The sequence below is a fragment of the Sus scrofa genome, chromosome 13 (assembly GCF_054392235.1).
Source record: "Sus scrofa isolate SSC_HxYL_T2T_F1_AM1 chromosome 13, Sscrofa_HxYL_maternal_Yorkshire_Landrace_v2.0, whole genome shotgun sequence".
Classification (NCBI taxonomy): domain Eukaryota; kingdom Metazoa; phylum Chordata; class Mammalia; order Artiodactyla; family Suidae; genus Sus; species Sus scrofa.
The window spans coordinates 173219183-173241284 of NC_139395.1; the positions used below are offsets into that span (position 1 = coordinate 173219183).

General features: G+C 41.9%; 1 protein-coding gene and 1 pseudogene across 2 annotated transcripts in view; one reads left to right on the top strand and one right to left on the bottom strand.

Annotated features, from left to right (window-relative positions):
* Positions 1-21593, bottom strand: part of TMEM45A (transmembrane protein 45A) — a 96960-nt gene extending 75367 nt beyond the window's left edge. The window contains exon 1 of one of the 2 annotated variants that reach the window (XM_003132703.4): positions 21378-21593. The gene's annotated coding sequence lies outside the window, so the exon portion shown is untranslated. Of the gene's footprint in view, positions 1-2093; positions 2251-21377 lie in introns of those variants that run through there. The other variant, XM_013981108.3, reaches the window with a different exon arrangement.
* Positions 7612-8380, top strand: LOC102160509 (small nuclear ribonucleoprotein-associated protein B pseudogene; annotated as a pseudogene).
* Positions 21594-22102: the final 509 nt, after the last annotated feature.

Here is a 22102-nt window from a genome sequence, read left to right on the forward strand (position 1 = left end):
GCAACTGACAAGGGATTAATCTCCAAAATAAACAAACATCTCATGCAGCTTTATATAAAAAAAATACAACTAAATCAAAAACTGCAAAGATCTAAATAGACATTACTCCAAAGACAGACAGATGACCAAAAAACACATGAAAAGATAATCAACACCACTAATTATTAGAGAAATGCAAATAAAAACTACAATGAAGTATTACCTCATACCAGTTAGAATGGCAATCATCAAAAAGTCTACAAACAATAAATGCTAGAGAGGGTGTGGAGAAAAGGGAACCCTCCTACATTGTTGGTGGGAATGTAAATTGGTGCAACCACTAGGGAGGACAGTATGGAAGCTCCTGAAAAAAACTAAAGATAGAATTACCATATGATCCAGAAATCCCAGTCCTGGGCATATATCCAAAGAAAATTCTAACTCTAAAAGAAACATGCAGCCCACTGTTCACGGCAGCACAGTTTACAATAGCCAAGACATAGAAATAACCTAAATGTCTATAAACAGAGGATTGGATAAAAAAGATCTGGTACATATTTACAATGGAATATATACTCAGCCATAAAAAATAATGAAATAATGTCATTTGCAGCAACATGGATGGACCTAGAGATGATCATCCTGAGTGACGTAAGGCAGAAAGAAAAAGATAAATATCATAAGATATCACTTATACATGTAATCTAATAAAAATGATACAAAAGAACTTATTTATAAAACAGAAACAAACTCACAGATTTCAAAACCAATCTTATGGTTACCTCAGGGGAAACCATGGGGGGAGGGAGGAATTAGAAGGATGGGAATAACACACACACTAATGTATAAAATAGATAATAAGAACCCCCTGTATAGTACAGGAAAATCCACTCAATAGTTTGTAATAACCTATGTGAGAAAAGAGAATGTATATATATATACATATATATATATATACAACCGATTCACTTTGCTATACACCTGAAACTAATACAACACTTTGTCAACTATACGCCAATAAAATTTTAAAAATAAAAATACTACAGACTTTATTGACTTATTTTGTTGATAACATCTCCCTTCACTAGAATAAAAGCTCCGTGAATGAACGAAGGGTTTTTTTTTTTTTTTCTTCTATTTTTCTCTACTGCTTAACCTCTGGCTCTTAGAACTATGCTTGGCATATGGTGATTCAGCACGTAAGTGTTGGATGGATGGATGGATGGATGGATGGATGGATGGATGAATGGAAGGAAAGAGTGAATTGCAGGACTTATGCTTCAGCCTTCCAGATTCCTAAAGATCCCAGAAGAGGAAAATGCTACAAATCAAGTAAGGCATAATTCAGCATTTAAGACACATACCTTCCCGTATCTACTCTATCTAACTGCAATGCTAGATCCTAACAAAAAATGAAATGACACGTCCATAGAAACATTAGAAATAGGCTAGTCTTAGCTTTACCATAGTCAGCCACAACCTACAATAAGCAGGCCGAGGAAACACTATGATTACAGGAGTTGAAAATGGTAGACCACAACTCCAAAGCTAAGGAAGGGGGCTAGAGGAAGACTTGATAACAAAGGCAACCAACTTTTGCTGAGTTTCTACCAGGAGGCAGATACTGCACTAGGCTCTTTGCTAACATTATTTCGTTAAATCCTTCCCACTCTGGGAAGCAGGTTCTATTACCCCATTTTACAAGCAAGAAAACTTAAATTCAGAGAATTTAAGTTATTTCCCTAATGTCGCAAATACACAGTAGAGTCAGGATTCAGATTAGGTCTATATGAATGAAAAGTTCCTGCTCTTTCCACCCTGAAGTTTTCTCTAGAAATGGTGATTTTGCCCTAGACTATGCCAAAACAATTCTCTCTTTCTAGTCATTCATCATCTTTGGTCTGAATAGATCGAGCACCTTAGCTTTGAAGCAGTAGGGTTAAGAAACAAGATAAAATCCTGTCTCATGTAATGCTGAAAATTTGCCAATAGAATAAAAAAATCCAGAGGCTGCAATGTGAAATCTTTCAGTCACTTTTACACGCATACACATAACCCTATGCACAACAAAAGCAACTAGTGAGAAAACACATTAAAATTTATCACACTTTTACCTTTACCAGAATTCCTCGTGGCTCATGAGTATCAAAGACGTGCTGTCCAATAGTTGACAATCCTGGGAGATGCTGCTTAGTACTCAAGAAAGATAAGCGTATTTCACCAGCATCAGCCTTGCAGCAGCCCCAGAGAAATCTCTTCTTCTTCCCACTCACCTGTCTCTCCCTGGGTGTTGTATATATTGCCAGTGGCCTGCACCTCCACCCAACTTGCAGAAACCTGGCCCACAACACCCTGTAATTAATGTCAACAGACATGCAAGTCTGAGATTCAACCCACTGGGCATGCTCTAGGCTCAGCAGAAGACACTGTCCTTTGCAATCAGGGAGGCATGCCTGAGCCCTGTCAGTAGGTATTTCTCCAGTACCTGAGAAGGATTTACATACCTTCTTTTATACCAGGTCTGTCTCCTGGCTAATCATTTCTACAAAATTATTCAACCATCCAGCTTAGGCAGCCAGCATGTAAGTGCAGTAAAAGTAGAAGACTCCCACCAGGATTAGGCCCACCCATGACTCTGCTACTCTCGCATGGGCCAATCTACCAAGCCAACCAACTCACACCCATTCCCTCCCAAGGAACTGGGTAAATGCTTGAGTGTGCACCCCTCACCTGTGCACTGCTGTGCCTCTGAAGATTTAAGACAACACAGGAATGAATATTCACAGTCATTGCTGCTAGCTTCAGTATTTGGACCCATCGGCCAGTAAGAATATTTCTTAGTTCTTACTTAAAATATAAGACATACAGGTCCGTGTGTGAAATGCACCATGAAATTGAGGTTATTGCTACCTATCATAAAACAAAGTAAACCCAAGAGATTTAAAAAATGCTTCTTCTTGGGAGTTCTCATCGTGGCGCAGTGGTTTACGAATCCAACTAGGAACCATGAGGTTGCGGGTTCGATCCCTGCCCTTGCTCAGTGGGTTAACGATCCGGCGTTGCCGTGAGCTGTGGTATAGGTTGCAGATGCGGCTCGGATCCCGCGTTGCTGTGGCTCTGGTGTCAGCCAGCAGCTACAGCTTTGATTAGACCCCTGGCCTGGGAACCCCAATATGCCGTGGGAATGGCCCTAGAAAAGGCAAAAAGTCAAAAAAAAAAAAATGCTTCTGTTCAAAGAAGAGAGGTACCACATGTTGCCAAGATCCGAATCACTCTTTTAGAGATTCTAAATCAATATGGACATTGTTCTAGAAGGGGAAAAGAGACTTCTGAGAACCTCTTATTAAAGGAGGTTAAATATGAAATCAGTAAAGATCAGAGAATGTGCAGTAGTTTCATTAGGTGCTCATCTGGATACATTAACTCGGAGGAAGGTGACGAAGTGGGCCCTTGATTTTTATTTTCACAATTTTGCTACACTTGAGTGACCCCCCGAAGCATAGAGGTAGAAACAGCTACAGAGCAAAATGAAAATGTGAGGTGTCATGTTTATAAATTGTGAGGAATTTCACAATGACAATAGAGCATTAAACTAAGAACGGGACCCTTCCTTCTAAAACTGGGCCCTGTCCAACTATACAGGTTGCACAACCGGGATACTGGCCCTGCTGGTAAAGAATGTGTCCTCTGATGGTTAAGAGACCTGGAGGGAAACCACAGTGAAATGAGATGCTCTTGGTGTCATTCATCCTGGGCAGAGTGCCCTGGAAGGTTCAATGACCCTATGAAGGATCACTTCATGCTGGTAACACTTGAAGAGGAGAAGAGTAATTTCTGCCATTGATCAAATCCTGAAGTGGACTTCCACAAACATGTCTATCTACCACTCCCCCCCGCCCCCGCCCCAGGAGATTTTAAAACTTTCTGCCCCTGTAATTGCTACTTACTTATTTAAAATTAATTTGGGGGCGTTCCCATTGTGGCGCAGCAGAAATGAATCCAACTAAGAACCATGAGGTTGCAGGTTCGATCCCTGGCTTCATTCAGTGGGTTAAGGATCCAGCATTGCCGTGAGCTGTGGTGTAAGTCACAGACACAGCTCAGATTCTGCTTTGCTGTGGCTGTGGTGTAGGCCAGCAGCTGTAGCTTTGATTTGACCCCTAGCCTGGAAACCTCCATATGCCATGGGTGCGGCCCTAAAAAGCAAAAAGTAAAATAAAATAAAATTAACTTGGCTCCAATTAACCAAACCAACCGTACAGATCTGGGAAGAGAAATCTTGCAGGAGGAGGCCAGTAAGAAATCTAATTGCTTGGTGGCAGAAAACGTTCTATAATTTTGGTTAAAGGAGATTTCTCTCTACCCTACCAAGGTGGAAGAGAAATGGGTAGACTTAGGGAACCCTCCTGCACTGTTGGTGGGAATGTAATGTGGTACAGCCACTATGGAGAACAGTTTGGAGATACCTTAGAAATCTATACATAGAACTTCCATATGACCCCACAATCCCACTCTTGGGCATCTATCCGGACAAAACTCTACTTGAAAGAGACACGTGCACCCGCATGTTCATTGCAGCACTATTCACAATAGCCAAGACATGGAAACAACCCAAATGTCCATCGACAGATGATTGGATTTGGAAGAGGTGGTATATATACACAATGGAATACTACTCAGCCATAAAAAAGAATGACATAATGCCATTTGCAGCAACATGGATGGAACTAGAGAATCTCATACTGAGGGAAATGAGCCAGAATGACAAAGACAAATACCATATGATATCACTTATAACTGGAGTCTAATGTCCAGCACAAATGAACATCTCCACAGAAAAGAAAATCATGGACTTGGAGAAGAGACTTGTGGCTGCCTGATGGGAGGGGGAGGGAGTGGGAGGGATCGGGAGCTTGGGCTTATCTGACACAACTTAGAATAGATTTACCAGGAGATCCTGCTGAATAGCATTGAGAACTTTGTCTAGATACTCATATTGCAACAGAAGAAAGGGTAGGGGAAAAAATGTAATTGTAATGTATACATGTAAGGATAACCTGACCCCCTTGCTGTACAGTGGGAAAATTAAAAAAAAAGAAAAAAAGAAATGGGTAGACTTTATAAGAACTAGTTCCAAAAAAGAGGACTCGACCATACGGCAAAGGAGAGTAAATTAGACTTCAAGCAGATTTCCAGCCAAAGTCTTTAAAAGATTAGGTCAGTTGCTTCTTTTTTCTCTTTCTGACTCTTAACTGGCCTTCCCTCTTCATGTTGTTCAGGCCCTCAGTGGAAAAACCAGCAGGCCCTCACCTTTCCATCTATCACCACCTCCCCACCAATCAAAATCTAGTCATCCTGTGAGCCAAACGGTCCCTCTAATAAATTAATTTTAGAAATGTGGTTAACGATGATTAAAGGTGGACATGAGCCCAAAGGAAGACCAATGGAGAAGCTCTTTAAACCAGTCTTTCCACAAAGGATGTCACTGCTTTCTCCAATCGCGAGACTAATGGCCCTTCCTATAACAGAAAGATGCTCAGTGATGTAAGCGAGCATGCACATCATTTCTCCATGACTTGGAACACCAGAAAAAAAAATTCATTCACTTTATTCTTGCTTTTTTATTCAACAGGCTCAGAATTGCTTCTCTATAAATTGATTCTCAAATGGTGCCCATAGGAAGAAAGACAAAAGGATGAGCTTTGGTTTGGGGATGGTAAAGGAGAAGATACTTCTCCATATCAATTGTTAACTAAAACAAGGAAAAGTAATGATATGTCACACAATGAAGGAGCGATCGTACCCTTTGAGCCTGTAGCTTTTCCTGAAAATTTATTTTTTTAGGCCTTCCTAAGTTCCCTCATTAACAATACTCCATCCCCAAGTCCTAGCCGCATGCTTCATGATTCAGCACCATCAGTGACTAATAATGCACCAAAAGGAAAATTCAGAGGCTTCACTGTGCTCAGTGTGAAAGTCAACTGTCTTCCATAAAACATAGGAACACCTTGCTCTTTGAGGGTAGGAGTGGGTACTTTTTCATGACAGCCCTGATCTTTTGTTTGCACAAGAACTACTCTCATGCTAGTGTCAGAATATCTCAAAATCCAAACATCCGAAGTTCTTGTTGTGGCTCAGCAGTTAACAAACCGGACTAGGATCCATGAGGACGCAGGTATGATCCCCAGCCTCACTCAGTGGATTAAGGATCCAGCATTGCCATAAGCTGTGGTATAGATCACAGATACAGCCCAGATCCTGCATTGCTGTGGCTGTAGCATAGGCTCCATATGCCTCGGGAGCGGCTCTTAAAAAAAAGACCAAAAAAAAGTAAAAGGCCCCTGCCCTCTTCAAAGGTTTCACATTGTCAAGCTGATTCTCCCCTTACAGAAAAATCAACTCCCATCTGAGAACCAGTCAGAATGTAACTGCTTATCAGGGCTCAGGGCTCAAAACTAGTTTCATCTTCTTACCCGGCCCTCTGTTACTCACTACCACCATAGGCATAACTAATTAAAAATAATGCCAAAAGCAAAACCAACAAGCTTACCACAATTAAAAAGATCACAGTTAGATCATATCAAGTTTTTATGTGCATTTTCTCCAAAAATCATAATCTTTGTCCCTGATTGCATCTTCCTTCTCAGCTGACAGCCACAGGTACCTGCAGCTATATAGAGGGCAGTCCTTGCCCATCAGGTAGAGGCAGAAAGCCTCACCCAGGCTCCCTTAATCTCTCCCAAATCTGTCTCTCCCATTTGAAAACACCAGGAAAGAGTGGAACCTCCTCCAATCAATGCTGATTAGGAGAAAACTAAAGTGGTAAACTTATTCCATCTAACATCTAGAGCTGCTACTGCTGTTGTTATTTTTATTATTGTTATTATGATTAGATACCACAAGTGAATCGTTTCTGCCATGAGAACCATCATAGTGTCCATGAGAACACTAACCAGCATGCATCCCTGGAGCCCAGCTGTAGTTACCCAAACCATAGTATGGTCAACGGTGGGAAGAAAAGTAAGGTTTTTGAAGTCCTCTTATCAAAAGCCTACTTTTTAGATGAAAACATGATTTTAAGATCTCTCCTTCAAAAAAAAAAAAACTGACTTCCATTTTTTCTTTCAAAGACAGACTCTTTAGTCCTAACCCTTCAAAGAAAGTAAAAAATTCCTATCAAATGATAATAACAATATCCTGGTATCATCTTCAAGTAGGGGCATTCCTAAGAATTGATCTGGGATAAAACATTTTAAGGAACAAATAGGGGGAGTTCGTGTCGTGGCGCAGTGGTTAATGAATCCAACTAGGAACCATGAGGTTGCGGGTTCGGTCCCTGGCCTTGCTCAGTGGGTTAACAATCTGGCATTGCTGTGAGCTGTGGTATAGGTTGCAGACGCGGCTCGGATCCTGCATTGCTGTGGCTCTGGTGTGGTCTGGAGGCTACAGCTCCGATTCAACCCCTAGCCTGGGAACCTCCATATTGCGGCAGGAGCAGCCCAAAGAAATAGCAAAAAAGTCAAAAAAAAAAAAAAAAAGAAAGAAAGAAACAAATAGGAGAGGCGGGCTACTGGTAGGTGTCTAGGCCTCTACCAAGGCAAATCCGGTGGAAATCAGAGCCATCAGAACTGCCACCGTGACTGTGGGCAAGAGCAGCAAGATGCTGAAGCACATCGACTACAGGATGAGGTGCATCCTGCAAGACAGCTGTATCTTCATTAGCACCTTTAAAGCTTTTGACAAGCATATGAATTTGATCCTCTGTGACTGTGATGAGTTCAGGAAGATCAAACCAAAGAACTCAAAACAAGAGGAGAGAGAAGCAAGTCCTCGGTCTGGTGCTACTTCGAGGGGAGAACCTGGTCTCAATGACAGTAGAGGGACCACCTCCCAAAGATACCAGTGTTGCCCTAGTGCCGCTAGCTGGGGGCCCAGGGATTGGCAGAGCTGCTGTCAGGGGAATCCCAGCCAATGTTCCTATGCCCCAGGCTCCTGCAGGACTTGCTGGGCCAGTCTGTGGGGTTGGTGGGCCATCCCAACAGGTGATTACCCTGCAAGGAAGAGGCACTGTTGCAGCAGCTGCAGCTGCTGCTACAGCCAGTATTGCAGGGGCCCCAACCCAGTACCCACCTGGCCGAGCAGGTCCTCCCCAACCTATGGGCCGAGGAGCACCCCCTCCAGGCATGATGGGCCCAACTCCTGGTATGAGGCCTCCTATGGGTCCCCCAGTGGGAATCACCCCTGGAAGAGGAACTCCAATGGGCATGCCCCCACCCGCCATGCGGCCCCCTCCCCCAGGGATACGAGGCCTTCTTTGACCTTGGCCACAGAGTTATGGAAGTAGCTCCACAGAGGCATGGGCCTGATCCCCCAGGGCCATGTTACCACACCTGTTTGTTTGTTAAGCCATTGTTCCCCTGGAGTCTCACCGGATTGTCTGGTTTCCCTTACAGGGCCCCCTCCCCCAGGAATGTGCCCACCAAGGCCCTCTTCAGCTACCTGCCTGTTCCCTGTAAGGCTGTACTTAGTCCTTTTACTTCCTTGTGGCCTGTGAAACTAGTTTATAATAAACTCTTAAGGGAATGCCATAAATGCACCTGGTATGTTCCTTTATTTTCAGAAAACTCTTTGATGTACTGTGTGCTTAAATAAGAGGAAGGGTTGCCTTGGAAAAATGAGCCCTAATCCTTAGTTGCTTCCCTTGTAAAATACTATATTCTTTTGCAGAAATGCATAGCTTCATCAAAGAGAATTACAAAATTGAACTACAAGGAGATACTTTTCACCTGTCAAACTGGCAAAAATCATTTTGTTGAAATAAAACATTCATATCCTTAAAAAACAAAAAAAGAAACAAACAAACAAAAAAAAACAAATAGTTTTCCGGCCTCCCAGAGATTTATAAGTTGCAGGAAGAAAAGCCACATATTTGCACAGGCAGAATGTCAAAGGATGTCAAGGGGCTTAGCACCCAGCAAACTGAAGAAAATTTGTTCAAGCAACAGAGCATCTATGCGGAGACATCCAGAATATAGAGTGTCAGACTGAACTTCAGGGCAATGATGAATCAGAGAAACACACCCAATGACAAAATTAAAAACTATCTAATTCTCAGAGGAGCCTAGACAGCCCAGGCTCAAACCTTGGAGCTCACTTATGGACCTCCATCCCCTCAGACCATTAAGCTCATGCATGAGCCCAGAGTAACCTCTCTGACCCAACCTCAAACATGTAGCAGCAAGTGCTGATTCTTCAGCCTTGGTCAGTCCTAACATGACCTTGGTGACTTCAATCTCTGTACACTCCTGTTAAGTTTCAAAGGTTCTGGTTCTAGACCCAGGCCTAGTCCACCCCTTAGACCTGTCATCAGATCTTGGCCTCCCTGGATTGGCCCTTAGTGCTCTCTGAGGCATTTGATTCCAAGTCATCCATTGTTCTCAGAAAATCAGCCCCCACCCCTACCCATCACCCCCTCCTTCCAGCTACAGCCCTTAACACACAAGATGCACTTGGCCAACATTTCTCTTAGCTGAGTTTCCTTTACCGTAATCCATAGCAACACAGACATTGGTTTGGTAGACTTTAGCCTGTTATGTACAAAATATTACACTGAAGGCTTCAGCTGTTTGACTTTTTAATGGTCCAAAAATGTGTAGGAGTTCCCTTCATGGCTCAGTGGTAATGAACTGACTAGTATCCATGAGGAAATGGGTTCAATCCCTGGCTTCACTCAGTGGGTTAAGGATCTGGCATTGCTGTGAGCTATGGTGTAGATTGCATATGCGGCTCAGATCCTGCATTGCTGTGGCTGTGATGTATGCTCTGATTTGACTCCTAGCCTGGAAACTTCCATATGACCCAGGTGTGGCCCTAAAAAGACCAAAAAAAAAAAAAAAAAAGTGTGTGAAAATACTCCTCAGGACAGCCAGGGAGGAGATAGTGTGTTTCCATTTTAAACACAACTGTTTTACTATTTGGGAGTGCCAGGCATTGTGAATTTTACCTTGTTGGACACTGGATATTTTTTGATATCTGTAAATATTTTTGAGCTCTGTTCCAGGATGAGTAAGTGACCTGGAAGCAACTTGAACCTTTTGCATATTGCATTTTTACGATTTGTCAGGCATGTCTGCAGCAGTGCTCAGTGGAGAGCTAATCACTCCCCACTACTGGGGCAAGACCTCTCTGACTGTTCTACCCAATACTCCATGAATTATGAGTTTTCCAGTCTGTTTGGAGAGAACAAGCCATATTCCCAGACTTCTGTGAGGGCAGGGCACTGTTTTCCACTCCCTCCCTCCCTGCACCTCCCTGCTCCCTCCCCACTTCCCTCAGAGTAATTTCCTCACTTACTCTGATGAATATAAGCGATGATCCTGCAGCTCTCCCGTGCCCTCTCTCTGGGCAGCTCTCCCGTTTCTGGAGCTCTGTCCTACAAACTCTAGCCATCTTGTTTCCCGGGGGCCTTAGCACCACCTTCTCAACTCAGGGAGTTGGAGTTCCACCTGGGTCTCAGCCTGGATGCTCTCCAGGGCAGCTGGAGCAGCCCTAGTGCTCACCTCGTTTGTCTGTGATTTCTTGAAAACCTTTGCCCTCACCTTACCTCATAGCCAATGTTTCAAAAGCCATATGTGGTTTCATATGTTTTATCTGATATTTTTTGGTTATTTCAGGCACAAGAATAATGGCCCTGTTACTCTCAGGCAAAAACAGAACCTCTTCAAAATTCAGTCACCTTAACACTCAATGCCAATATTACTACACAGGAAAGATACTACTTTAACCCATGTTTTCCAAAATAATGTCCTGAACCACCTACTTGTGAATCTCCCAGGATGCTTGATAAAATGCACATTCCTGCATCATATCCCCAGAGCTGTTGAATATAAATTTCTTGCCACTAAAATGTGAGAACTGTTTTCATTACCATGACAATTCATTAACAAAAGACCATAAAATGTGGGAAATCATTAGAATAGGCAATGGATTCAAAAGGCAAGGAGAATATTGACAGTTCAGCCTGAAATGATGTTGACACCAGGTATGACACTCCAACATCTCTTGCAGCTGTAAAAGCGTGCTTTTTATAAACCATGACTCTCCATGGCTACATGAACAATTCTGGAGCTGCTTCCTTCTCATGCACTGCAACAGCTGTGCTCCATTTGGAGACTGGAAAGCAATGGTGAGATGGGGAGAGAATCTTGGCTGCACCCACACAGAGGCCCTCTGCCTGGCAATGCCCGAGACTGAAGCCAAACCAACCTGGAACCTATTTGCCAGGATGTGTGTTTCCCCTGAAATAATGAAGTCATGTTCCCCACCAATGAATGTTCATCAACAGTAACAACAATCACACTATCAATCTTTTATTCCCCAATCTCAAGAGCAATTGGAATGACTCCTGTGCCATCCTAACTCACAACAGTCCCATTTTCAGGGTAAGGAAACAAACAGCCTAAAAGGCATGTATAAGCTGTGAACAGAATATGGACATAGTGAGGCTGAGCCTATCAGAGGAGCCAGGGGTTCACAGAGCAGAGTTGCTCACAAACTTTCTCTGAGACTTGGTGTTGGTCATCTCACTCACTTTGAAACTAGTAGCAGAGCTCTTGCTACTGGATGGAGAAAGTGATGGCAGCATGAGTCCATTGCTCGAGTTTGTAGATGAAGGAACAAAACCAAGCATATCTCACACCCCAAGTCATTATGTGAACCCTACCTAAACCTACATTTTTAATCCAAGGTCTGACTATATTTCAGTAGCTTGGGGAAAGAGTGGGCCAGGTAGAGGTGGAGGTGAGCAGATATAGGCAGAACCAGATTTCCTTCTAGGCCATGGTGACTATCTGGACTTTATTTTAAATACAATGGAAATGTTTAACAATGTAGAGCTACTTGGAAATGAGGGATGGCTTCTGAATTTTATGAGAGTAGTTATTAATCCCAATATTTTGATATTTTTATCTTGTTTTATCTTTAGAGGAATATTTTAGGAACTAATATATCTTTTTTTAAGAAATGCTTAGCTGCCAAGTTAAAAAAATTCCTTGTACTTCATTTTGGTTTCTTTTTCTTCTATTAAATTTATGACAAATGAAATATACCACTTTTTATGGAGTTACCATTGTGGCTCAGAGGTCTTAAGAACCAGACTAGTATCCATGAGCATGCGGATTCATTCCCTGGCCTAGCTCAGTGAGCTGTGGACCTGGCGTTGCTTCAAGCTGTTGTGTGGGTTGCAGAGGTGACTCAGATCCATTGTTTCTGTGGCTGAGGCATAGAAAGGCAGCTGCAGCTCCAATTCAACCCATAGCCCAGGAATTTCCATATGCCACAGGTGCGGCCCTAAAAGGGAAAAAAAGAAAGGAACAAAAGAAGAAAGAAATATACTTCTTTTTGCTGAAAACGTAATTGGTCATAGACTGAGCCAGAGAGAAATGTGGTCTCTATACTGAAGTAACTGGGTCTACATGGCTACCCAGTTGTTGACGCAAGCCAGAAAACACACTAATTCGCCTTTCAGGTCCTTTGAAGGGAATTCAGATGCTACCTAAACACCTAGGTTACTAACAGGAACTAACACAGCCCTAAGGGAACTTTGGCTGTTAGAAAAGTGAAGTTAATGGAAGCTCTACAAATTTGATGAGAAAGAATTCACCTTTCAGCTCAAATAATTGCGTTCTCGTGGGAATGAGGCCACAAGATGAAAAGGGAACCACTCTAAATACTCCATTTGATTTATTTGCTGTTGTTGTTTTATTGAGATATAATTGACATGTAACATTATATTAGTTTCAGGTGTTCAACATAACAGTCAATATATGTATATATTGCAAAATGATTACCACAAGTCTAGTTAACACCCATCGCCACACATGTTTTTTTAATTCTACATTATGAGGTGTTTTCCTCCAACTGTGACAGCTTGGGCCAGTTCTGAGCATTGAGAATGAAGGACATCAGCCTAGCTGGGTATTTACCCTACCTGAGAAAGGCTTATTACTTTTGGCTGGGAAACTCCTCCCCCAGAACGTGATTCACAACCTAGGCCAAGCATCACATTTCTACGGGGAACTTTGCATAGATGCCTGGCCTCACTACACACCTGCTGAAAAAATCTCCAGGGGCAGGACAGGAGTGGGTATATTTTTTAATAGCTCCCCAGGCGACTCAGCTGCACAGCTGGAGTTACATACTGCAGCACTAGACTGTAGAATTCTCATGGGACGTCTTAGAGGCAACAGGGATGCTTAATGAAAGGAGCACTAAAATCAGATAAATTTTCATATTCTTCACTTACAAGACAAATAGCAAAGTTTACCTTTCTGAACATCAATTTCCTTAGGCATACAGTAGTACTTTTCTAAAAATCAATTTTCTCATCTATTAAAGGGAATTCAATAAAATAACGTATGTATTTTTTAAGACACTATAGAATTTTGGGCACCATAGAAAAGGGTGCTGACACGCCACTCACCTCCTTGCCATGGAAAGTGCTACTTCACTTTTTTTTTCTTTTTCTTTTTCTTTTTTCTTTTTTCTTTTTTTTTTTTTTTTTTTTTTTTTTTTTTGTCTTCTAGGGCCGCTCCCGCAGCATATGGAGGTTCCCAGGCCAGGAGTCTAATCGGAGCTGTAGCCTCTGGCATACGCCAGAGCCACAGCAACGTGGGATCCGAGCCGCGTCTGCGACCTACACCACAGCTCACAGCAACGCCGGATCCCTAACTAACGGAGCAAGGCCAGGGGTTGAACCCACAACCTCATGGTTCCTAGTTGGATTTGTTAACCACTGAGCCATGACGGGAACTCCTAGTTTACTTTTTATAAGAGAAAAAATATCAAAGCCACAGAGGATATCAAACTTTGCAAAAGACAGCAAGGACAGAAGGAGACCTTTGCCTCAGACTTTTTCCATTTTAGGAGAGCTGATGGCACCAGAAGGGCCAAAGCTGATCAGAGTTGTGGCAGGTCCATGGGAGAAAAAACTCATTGTCTTTCAAAGTTTCACTGAGGCAGCTGGAGTGTCAGAGTCCTTGGTGGGATCTCTGAAAGCCAGAGGAGACTGGAAACTGTCAAATGGTTCACAGGGAGAAGCCAACAGTCCAGAGAGAAGGAACAGTGCAAATAGCCTGGTTAGACACATTTAGTCCCACGCCACTGTTACTTTAAGTGACTTCGTCTTCTATAGAAAAAGAATACTCTTCCATTCAAGCTTCCTCTCTGTTCTCCATGACAAAATATACTACAAAGATCTACATGTCTCAACCAATAAGTTGAGATGTTTGTTACACGTGCACATGCGTATGTGTGTGTGTGGAGTTAAATAAAAGCAAAAGCAGAACGATGAATATAATATGGTCTCATTTATATTTTAAAATTATATTTGTGCTTAGATCTATACATGTGAGTGGATTCTTGGAGAAAATCTAGACGGATACAGGTCAAACAAAGTTTAATTAACAAAGTTACCTCTGAAAAGAGTAGCGGGATGGGAAGAAAGCGGGTAAGAAAAGGGGAAAGCATTACTTTTGACTCTATACATTGTTTCCATTTTTTCAACATATATAGATTATTTTTTCAATTCTAAAACCAAAAAAAAAAAAAAGATTAACAGGGTTAGGGAAAAAAGGAAGAAAGAATGAAAAAAAGAAACAAGCAAATAAACAAAGGATAGCTTTCAACAACCAATGCCCTTTAACCACAGGAATAATCGTTCTTCCTTGGAAACAGTATAAAAGTTATGAATAGAAATCCTGAGTAATTCTATGAGGAAAAAATTAGCACTTTAGATGAAATTTTTAAAAATCAAGAATGAGTCAATATTTTTATACTATGGCTATATCTACGCTAATGATGTTTATATAAAGAGGGATAATAAGTGAATTGCTTAGATATCCACATGCAAAAGAATAGTCAGACCCATGTCTCCATCATATACAAAAATTAACTCAAAATATATCAAAGACCCAAACAGAAATAATACTATAAGCCTCTTAGAAGAAAATCTTCATGACATTTGCTTAGGCAATGATTTCTTGGATATGACACCAAAACCACAGGCAACCAAAGAAAAAATATATTAACTGGACTACACCAAAGGACAATATTAACAGAGTCAAAAGGCAACCCAGGGAATGGAAAGGAATATCTGCAAATCAGATATTCCTGATACATAAATAACATCAAGAATATATAAAGAACACTACAACTCAATAACAAAACAAAACAAAACCTGACTTTAAAATGAACAAAGGATGTAAACAGATATTTCTCCAAAAAAGTATACAAATGGCCATTACACAATGAAAGGATGCTCAACATTACTAATCATTAGATAAATGTAAATCAAAACCTACAACAATATACCATTTCACATCCATGAGGATGGCTGTTATTAAAACAACAACAACAACAAAACCAGAATAACAAGTGTTAGTGAGGTGTAGAGAAATCGGAATACTTATGCATTGCTTATGAGACTATAAAATGGTGCAGCTGCCATGGAAAACAGTATGGTTGTTCCTCAAAAAGTGAAAAATGGCATTACTTTACAACCATGCAATTTCACTTCTGGGTTTATACCTAAAAGAATTGAAAGCAGGAACCCCAACAGATATACAGCAACGTTCATAACAGCATTATTCACAATAGCCAGAAGATGGCATATTAGTCAGGTTCTCCAGAGAAATAGAACCAAGAGGATACAGCTATAAAGGGGTATGTGTGTGTGTACACACCTTTATACCTATATATATAAAGAGAGAGAGAGTTATTTTAGGAATTGGCTCACAGGACTATGGAGGCTAGTATGTCTAAAATCATCAGGGCAAAAAAGCAGACTGGAAATCCAGGGAAGAATTAATGCCGCAGTTCAAGTCTTAAGGCAGTCTTCTAGCAGAATTCCCTCTTCTTCAAGGAAGACCATTCTTATGCTATGAAAGCCTTCAAATGCTTGGATGAGACCCACCTGCATTATGGGAGGTCATTTGCTTTCTCAAAGTCTACTAATTTAAATGTGAATCACATCTAGAAAATGCCTTCACAGAAATATCTAGAGTAATTTTGACCAAATATCTGGATACTGTGGCCTAGGCAAATTGACACAAAAAATTAACCATCACAGATGGAAATAACCCAAATGGCCACCAACAGATGAATGGATAAAATGTGGTATACACATACAATGGAAAATTATTCAGCCTTAAAAAGCAAATAAAATTATGACACATCGTACAATGTGGGTGAACCTTGAAGACATTTTGTTAAGTGAAACAAGCCAGTCATAAAAGGACACATTTTGCATAATTCCACTTATATGAGATACCTAAGTTCATAGAGACAGAGTAAAGAATGGTGGTTGCTAGAGGCTGGGGAAAGGGGGGGGGGGGAGTAATAGACAGAGTACAGAGTTTCAGTTTGATGAAAAATTTCTGGAGATGCATAGTGGTGATGGCTGCATGACCATGTGAATATATTTAATGTCACTGAACCATACACTTAGAAATGGTTATAACACCAAATTTTATGTTACATTTATTTTACCACACTAAAAAAAAAAAAAATGAATTGTTTACATGTATTGGCTTTACTGTGATGCAGGAACCATGCTAAGTGCTTTATATTGATTTTCTCATTGAATGCCTATTGATATTCCCATTTTATATATAATAAAGCTCCCCAGAAAAAGTGACTCACTCAAGGTACAGGAGTAAGAAGCAAATCTGGGTTGAAATCCTCAGTCTGACTCCAAAGTCTATGTGCTCAGTCAGTGTGCCATACTGAAAAGAGTGACCACATTAAGGTAATGAGATTAAAAAGCAAAATTAATTGTTTTTCAAGTAATATTTTAAAGTTGATTCAATACATTAAAAATTTTAGGAATGATAAGACGAAGTGGGAAGAACACAGCTCCTCATCTATGTTATTTTTAACCTAATCATGAGAAAATATCAGAAAAACCAAATCAAGGATAATGTTACAACATAAATGATTTATATACCTCAAAAATGCTCACTTCATGAAAGTCAAGGAACTGTTCCAGATGGGAGACTAAAGAGATGTGACAACTAGATGCAAAGCATGATTTTGAAGTGAATCTTATAAAAGACATTATTGGAACAATTGGTGAAACTCCAGAGGGGTCTGAGGATTGGCTGGTGATTAAACTTCTTTTGATGACTGTGTTGTGGTTGGGTAGCAGAATGTCCTTGTTTGTAGGAAATGCACATGAACTATGTGAGTGTGATGGCATATCACGTCAGCAACTCATTCTGAGATGATTCAGGAATAAGCCCCTTTGTACAATACTCATAACTTTTTTATACATTTGAGATTGTTCGAAATAAAAAAATTAAAGTTGCTCCTGTGGTTTTGGCCAAAAAAAATTTACTTAAGAATGAATTCCCCAAAAGATGTGTGAGTGTGACTAATAACAGGTCACCTAAAATAGTCCTGCACTGACCTTCACCACAAGAAGTTCTTATCCCCAAATCACAGCATCTCCAGAAATAAGACAAGAAAGCAGGATGCCCAAGAAATAGGAATAGGGAGTTCCCGTCGTGGCGCAGCAGTTAACGAATCCAACTAGGAACCATGAGGTTGCGGGTTCAGTCCCTGCCCTTGCTCAGTGGGTTAACGATCCGGCATTGCCGTGAGCTGTGGTGTAGCTTGCAGACGCGGCTCAGATCCCGCGTTGCTGTGGCTCTGGTATAGGCCGGTGGCTACAGCTCTGATTCAACCCCTAGCCTGGGAACGTCCATATGCCGCGGGAGCAGCCCAAGAAATAGCAAAAAGACAAAAAAAAAAAAAAAAAAAAAGAAAAGAAAAGAAATAGGAATAGAATGTGTACCTGGAATCTGCCCCATTCTTCCGCAAGCCTTGGAACACTTGATAGTTTTCTATATTTTAAAAAATAAAATTACTGTGGTCCCATTTATATTTTTAAATTCTATTTATGTTTAGATCTACATCTGCAAGGAGACTCTGAGAGGACTGGAAGGATACAGATCAAACTATTTACAAAGGTTACCTCCGGAGAAAGTAGCAGAAGGTGAAGAAGGGAAGTATATAAAGGGGAAACCATTACTTTCGATGCTTATAAATTCGTTTCAGTTTCTCAAAGGAGACCATCATTCAACTGACATTACTGAATGTCTACCTTAAGTCCAGGGTCTATAGTGGTTCTGTTCAAACAAGATGAAAAAAAAAACAGAATGATTGTAATGCATTCCATCTAATAAACAAGTAAAACATCTCCTGTCTGCATGTGTAGCACACCCCATAGACGAGACTCATGTTGGTATTCTGGCCTCTCTGGAGAAACTTCACTAATTCCACTCTTCCAAATATTACCTCCCCCTCCAGTGACCCTCCTTCCACGGACTTCTAGACTACCAGCACCACCACCAAGAAGAGCAGCCCCGCAGTATTACACCCAAGGCAGAGTAGACTCAAGTTACGGCTTGAGCTCTGGAGTTAAACCGTCTGGGTCTTCATCTGCCATTTGTACACTGTGTGACCTTAGGCAAGTTACTTAATTTGCCTGTGCCTCAGTCTCCTCGGCTAATAGGTACCAACCCTCACAGGGGTGCTGAGAGGCTTACAGGAGGTAAGACAGGTAAAGAAACATTCAGAACAATGTCTTCCATGTATTAAGTGTTCAGAAAATGTTAGCCATTGATGAATCAAAGAGCCATCTGAAAACAACAGAATGCCCCAGGGATGCAGGGGGGGGGGATAAAAGATCATCCAAGAGAAAAGGGACCTTAGAGATCATTGTACAGATGATGGCACAGAAAGGGCCATAATGGCTCAAAGTCTTGCCTGAGGTAAAGCAGGTGGTCAGCGACCACTGATGTCAGGGCCAGATTCAGGTTCTCTATGACACAGAACAATGCCCTCAAGAAAGAGAAATCAGAGATCTCCAAAGTGGTTCTGCCCTTAGGTGCATGTTACAGGTCTTATCTACTTGAATAATTGTACATCATAAAGTTACAAGTATTAACAGATGAATACTCGATTCTCTCAGAAGGAAAAGTGCTATTTGGCCCATGTTGTGTGTATGTAGAGGTCGGGGAGGGGTGCAGCACTCACATCCATGTCAAAGACTTTAGAAGGTGGCTTGATTCTGAAAAGTAGCCTAGGTAATAGTCTAGGATGCCAGACCACTTCAACAGAGCTCCAAGATAACCACCGAAGAGTGAGTCCAAAAAGTGAGGCCCAGACTCACTGGTCAGTCCAGCAAGGCCCTGAAGGATGAGTCACTGAAGCAGTGGAGCATACGGTGAGGGTATCTTGGGTTGGGGTCTGGGGAGACCAGACCCCAGAGATGGATTGTTCCAGGAACACCTCTACTATGGAACTGCTGCCAGTCCAGCCCACCACCCCCTATTAATCTTACCTCCTAAGCCTCTCCTTCGCATAGGCTCTCCATGCCACGCCTCCTCCTCTCCCACCTTTCCAACCTTTCCACCCACTAACCTCTCACAGGTTATCCTGCATAAAAACTCAATATCTCCAAACACAGATTCACATTTTCCAGCCTCAGTGCTTTTGCCCATGCTTTCCCTTCCTCCTAGAATGCCTGCCACTGTTTCTTCTTTGATCCCTTTCCCCTCAATAAAAAATGTTTGGCAAAATCCTTTCCCAGAAATGCCAAATCTTCCAAGAAGCCATTCTGCAATAAGAAGTCCTCTTTCCATCCTCCATACTCCCAGAACCTTTCAGATCTTTCTAAGGCACTTGATCAATTCTACTTTACTCCCCTCTCAAGACTCTCCTTTACAGCCTTATACAATGCCCTACTAACAAGTGGTCTGCAGAGTTCCCATTTTGGTTCAGCGGTAATGAACTGACTAGTATCCATGAGGACTCGGGTTCAAGCCCTGGCCTGGACATGGCCAGGAGCTGTGGTGTAGGTCACAAACCCAGCTCCGATCCCACATTGCTGTGGCTGTGGACTAGGCCAGCAGCTGCAGCTCAGATTCAACCCCTAGCCTGAGAACTTCCATATGCCACAAGTGTGGCCCTCAAAAGACAAAAAAAGGAAAAAAAGAAAAAAAGAAAAAAGTGGTCTGCACCCAGTAAATACTAGGTGCTAATGTAGAGATCAGAATGGCAGCTGGGAAAACTCAAGTGAAGCAGGGGAAACTAAGAAGAAAGTCAATGAAGAGTGAGTACAACATCAAAGACTAAAAAGGCAAAAACTCTGTGCCCAAACTATTCTAAGTATTTAATGTATGTTGACTCAGTTTTTAAGACAGACCCATGAGATAGGTGCTGTTATCTCCACAGAGGATGGAACTGAAGTATGATAGACTGAGTAACTTGCGCAAGGTCAAACAGTAGGGTTTTGAGTTGAACCCGGCCAGCTGGCTCTTTATATGGTTTCTCTGCAACACTGTTCCTTCTAATCCCCCATTCCTGAAAACCACTTCAGCTCTTCACTCACAGTATGCATTGCCTTTCTGATTCAAAAACACACTCTGTAACTTGCAATTATGGCACCTACTGCTGTCTAAGCCAGAAATTAAAGACCAATTCTGACCACATCTGCCATGACAGTAAATAACATATGATAAAGTCTCAAATCCAAAGCATTGCTTAAACCGAGACAATTATAGATGTTTAGGATGGAATGGGCCTCAGGCTTTCCACCTAGCTTAATATTTGTCGTCATTTCCAATTTTAAATCCTGAAACACATGCCAGAATTATGTGAAACACAAACATCTAATGATCACTCCGAATATTATTTTGACAGAATTATGGGATTAAAATGATAATTATAAGATTATTGATACACACCTGTGGTCTTTCACCTGTATGGTGTGTTTTTTTTAACAATCATCAAGGAATTTGGGCCTACCACTAATGGATAGGAGATTAAAGGCATTGAGCTTCATTTACATGTAAGTGAAACGGTGATTACCTATATAATTCAGGATTTATATAATTTAATATTAAAAATCCCATTAAAGGAAGCAAAAGTCTTGATAATTCTGAATAAGCCAGATAAATTTCTCAAACCTGTATCAAAACAGTTAGGGAGTGGGGGATGGATAAAAATTCCGGCTTTACAAATGTATACTCTGTTCTCACAGAAAAATAAATTTTTCAATAGATTCAACTTTGAAGTTCGGAGAAGCTTATAAAGGGATAACTGTTACAATTCTGTCCCCAGGAAATTTTAAAATAGCATACAGATGACCAAAAATTTAAATTAAAATAAAATGTTAGCAAAGCAGAAGAAAAGGAAACGAGGGTCTATGCAGTTTGTGGCAGCAAGCGATGTTTTTCTCTCCCTGATGAAGAGAAGGCCAGTGAGAATAGCAAAAAGATGCAGGGTAGAGATCGCAGCGGAAGAAACAGGATATCCAGCCCGTATCCAAAACTTACCCAACTTGGTCTTACTCAACACTATTTTTCCCACTTTGCCAGTTTTAAATCAGACAGCGGCTGGGCTTTAGTTGCTGTTTCTGTCCTTTTGATCTCAAAGCCCCATGAAAATTAAACTATGTGTTGGATAGGATCTGGCCCCGTCTCGCATTAAGGGAAAAAAGTTTTAAACTTGGATTCCTGGTTGCTTCTCAGGAGAATGAATAAATAATAAGTGGCTGAAAGGAGAGGACGTGGGGGACGTGCTCAGATGACGTCCGGCCCGCGAAGGGGCCGCACAGTTCCTCAGCGCAGCTGTCCAGATGTGCCTCATCTGGTTCCCCCGCCGGGCACGAGCCTCGGCAGCCTCGGCTAACACAAACTCCAGCTCATTTGTCTCCGGGGCTCCTCGCTGGCTGCCTATTGGCCGGCCGGTCCGCCACTCCTGCTGGCCTCGGGCCCGCCCCCGCCCTCCGGGCCCGCTCCCTTCACCCTCTAAAGGAACCTGGAAGTGCGGCGCGGGCGCTGATGTGGCACTCGGCGGCCTCTGCAGCCCGGGAGGGGCTCGGGCCGAGAGGGGTCTTCCGCACCCAGGTCTTGCTCATGCCCTGGTCCCTGTTATGCCCAACTTTTCAGGCAGTTAGGCCGTTTTGTTCAAACAGGATTATTTTAATCTGTTCTTGGGATGGAAGTAAGGCCCCACCCCCACCCCCAGGGGGCATTTTGGCTTAAATCCCCAAATGGAA